The sequence below is a fragment of the Bos mutus genome, chromosome 19 (genome assembly GCF_027580195.1).
Source record: "Bos mutus isolate GX-2022 chromosome 19, NWIPB_WYAK_1.1, whole genome shotgun sequence".
NCBI classification, from domain to species: domain Eukaryota; kingdom Metazoa; phylum Chordata; class Mammalia; order Artiodactyla; family Bovidae; genus Bos; species Bos mutus.
The window spans coordinates 20,809,594-20,813,194 of record NC_091635.1 but is presented as its reverse complement, the minus strand read 5'-3'; the positions used below and the strand labels follow the sequence as shown (position 1 = coordinate 20,813,194).

The 3,601-nt window shown below is 54.0% G+C and overlaps 1 non-coding gene across 1 annotated transcript; it reads left to right on the top strand.

Annotated features, from left to right (window-relative positions):
• The first annotated feature begins 211 nt into the window (after window positions 1-211).
• On the top strand, window positions 212-283 carry TRNAW-CCA (transfer RNA tryptophan (anticodon CCA)). The gene has a single exon. It is a non-coding gene; the product is annotated as a tRNA-Trp (tRNA).
• The last annotated feature ends 3,318 nt before the right edge of the window (window positions 284-3,601 follow it).

Below are 3,601 nucleotides of genomic sequence, written 5' to 3'. Positions count from 1 at the left end.
TCGGAGGGGGCGTCTCTGAAAGGAGCCCCGCCCTCCAGAAATTCGCTCCGCCCGGGACTCGCTCGCGGCACCGCGTCCCCGGAACGCGCATGCGCACGAACTCGGCTCCGCCCCCTGAGTGGGGGCGGGATGAACGAAGCGCCAATGTTCTGCCGTGCGGAGGCGCAGCCTCAGCGAGGCCTTTAGCTCCCGGGCAGCTCCTGTTTTCTGTGACCTCGTGGCGCAATGGTAGCGCGTCTGACTCCAGATCAGAAGGTTGCGTGTTCAAGTCACGTCGGGGTCAGGTCGGCTTTTTTTCCTCCCAAAGTACAGGGGCAGCAGAAGGAGTGGAGTCGAGTTCCATCTCAAGAGATTTGACCTCGCGCAGGTGTATTACCATACCCGCCTGACGGCTCGTCGACCGTTTTCCTCTCGTCGCGAAGACAGAGCTGATGCTCACGGTCCCTCCCGGGACCCGCCGTGGGCTGCGCGCCGGGCCTCTTGAGTCACCCCTTCCCGAAGTCAGCCCCTCCCGCCCGACTCACGTCTCCCCTCCCCAACCCGGCTACCCGGAGGGTCTCCCGGCGGGAGGTGTCCCCGCGGACTCCGCAGGTGTCTGATCCCTCAGCGGGCTCGGCTGGAAGGTCCAGTCCGCAGGTCTGGTGGCCTTGGAACCCGCGGCGGGGGCTGCTCGTGCTCCCCTCTACGCACCCGTCTCCCAACCCCCCCGCCCCGGACCTGGGGACTGACGGCCGAACTCTGCGCAGCTCGGATGCCCGGAGATGCCCGGGCAGGTGGAGCCCGGCTTCCACGGAGGTGCTGGGACCCGCTAGCGGGTGGCGAGCGCGATCCTGAGGGAGACCAGGACTGGCCCTGCCCTGGAGTGGGCGGAAAACCAGCCATAAAGAGCCAGCGTTTCAAATCTCAAATGACGAAAATATCCCCAGGATTAGATCTGTGCCTGCAGACGGGTGCAGAGCTGCAGGGCCTGAGGAGCTGTAGGCTCAGGCAGCTCAGGGTGGCTGTTCTCTTACTCTCTGTCCATCCGCTGCTGGACCAGGGCCCGCTTCCCCTACACTCTACGCTCAGGACTGACCTTCCTACCTAGTGGCCCCAGGACCCAGCTTATCACAGGGGCAGTGAAGGGCTGCCCTCTGCTGGTCTCCCTGGTAACTAATGAGCCCACGTGAGGTCAGTTTCCCCTATAACTGCAGTCTCCCCTTCCCAGGGAGAAGGCAGCCGTCCTGTCCACCTCTCTGTCCACTGCACACGGTGGGCTGTAGCTCCAGGACTTTCTTCAGAGGCGAAAGTTCCTCCATGTTCAATCATCCATGTCTCTGTTGCTGACTCTGGCTCTCTCTTCTGCCTTGAAACTAGGCAAGCACAAGGCTGGTAGTCTTGCAGGCCACCAGGAGCACATCTGTACATCTGCACATCACACGTGGAAAGGAAAAACATGTCAAGGGGTTCTTCACAGGAGATGATGAGGGACCAAGGGAGTACAGGGGAGATTTCCCCGTGCCTGGGTTCAGGGCAGCTTGTGCACCTGGTTGGAAGAATTGAGAGATTAGATCCAAAGGGAGTAGCCCTTATTTTCGCGAATAACAGTGTAAAAAGACTCCTCTGGGTTCCTGACAAAAGAATAAAACCCACAGGACCCACACTTCACCTACAGCTGTTCAGTTTCCCTTACCCTCATGACCAGAAGAGAAAGGAACATGGAAAGACAGACAGAATGACCTGGTCGCAGGAGCTAATAATCTGTGGACATTACCAGAACACACGGTGAAGGTGATTCTCAAAAATGGCTTTTTATACCACTTTGAATAACTCTTCTTGCATATTGTCGGTGAAATTTATGTATGTTTTTACTGTACAGTTTGAGTAAAGGAGATGTACATGAAACAGAATTAATAGATTTTAATTAACTTTAATAGAATTAACATGACCTAAATTTTAATAGAATATCAAATATATGCAGCAATATTGTATTTATTTTGTTTAAAAATTTTCATAAATGAAAAACATCAGAAAATGAATTACTAAGTAAAAGAAAAAATTTTTTCTTTCTGGAAAAATAAAGCAAGTTGCACAAAAACTTTAAACACACAAAATATGTAAACACATACTCTGCATGTTAACATGTAGGACTGTGGGTGGGAGACACACCAGCTCTGGGAGAGCGGTAACCACTGTCTTGTCCTGAGTTGGCAACAGGGACAAAAGTTGGAAAAGCTGCCAGTTACTGATCAAAGGTGGGGTGTTTGAGACCCAGTTACTGGGGTTGTTTAGCTTCCAGGTTTTTATAGGAGACGACAGGTTGCCTTCCTGGGCTGGTCACTGTCAATAAGAGGTTGGTTTCCTGGGTGTGCTGCTGCCCACTGTGAGTAGGGCTCTGTTTTTATACTGGTTTGGTTATTATCCGTGTGTATATTCAGTCTCTCAGAGGGTGTTTATTCCCCAGCTGTCTCCCTGCAGGGTCCCTGGAAACCTCGGCCTGGACAAATGTCCATGGTTCCTGTGGAATGATCCTGCCACAGGCCCTCTCTGTCCCCAAGTGCTGGGACCCACGCTTTCCCTCAGGTCTGCACACCCAGGGTGGACAAGGCACCCCACTGCTCCCAGCCTCAGGCGACTGTGCTGTTCAGGACTCCAGGTCTGGGGCTCCTGGGAAGGATGAGTCCCTGGGGGCCACTGCTGCTGGACTCAGGAGACTGGCACTCTCCAGAGGACTCTGGATGCTCCCTGGCATCCTTGGCTGCAGGAGATGCAATGGTTTTGGGCATCAGAACCTGCCCCCCAGTAAGTAGGCTGAGCATAAGTCGTGTGAGTCTGTGTGCCCGAGGCCAAACAAACTAAAATGTAGGCATTTGGGGCAGAGAAAGGTTTACTGCAGGACTGAGCCAGGGGGATGGGTGGCTTGTGTCGGCCTCAAACACTGAACTCCCTGAAGGGTTTCAGCAAACATCTTAAAAAAAATTCATTTATTTAGCAGTACCATGTCTTAGTGGTGGCATGCAGGACCTGCGGAATCTTCACTGCGGTATGCGTGATCTTAAGTTGCAGTTGCAGCATGGGGGATCTAGTTCCCTGACCAGGAAACGAACCAAGGCCCCCTGCGTTGGGAGCATGGAGTCTTAGCCACTGGACCATCAGGGAAGTCCCAGCAAAGCATTTTGAAAGGCCCGGGGAGGGAGGGCATTCCCAGGGTCTGTGGTCTGTGGTCAGCTCGTTTGCAATTCTCTGATTGGTTGATGGTGAGGTCACAAGGTGGGGTCACAGGGGTTCACAGTATCAGTCCTTAGGCCCTGTAGATCTGGGGCAATCAATCATGTGTGAGTTTCTCCCATTTGGTGGTGGTTTTTAACATCTGCAAACTCAAGAAGTATTCCTGAGATGCTGTGATCTGGGAACTTCACAGCAGAGGGGGAGGGAGTCTGTTCCAGGAAGGCCCCACAAGGTCTTAGCAGCACAAACCAAGGTCTTTGACCTGCTTCCTCTTTCCTCCTCATGCCCACTTGAACTTGAAACTCGTTACCCCAATCCTCAGGTGTCAGTGCCACTCCCCACCTTGTGGGGGGCAGCCTGGCTCAAGGGGTGACCTCAGCCCTGGGAGACACGA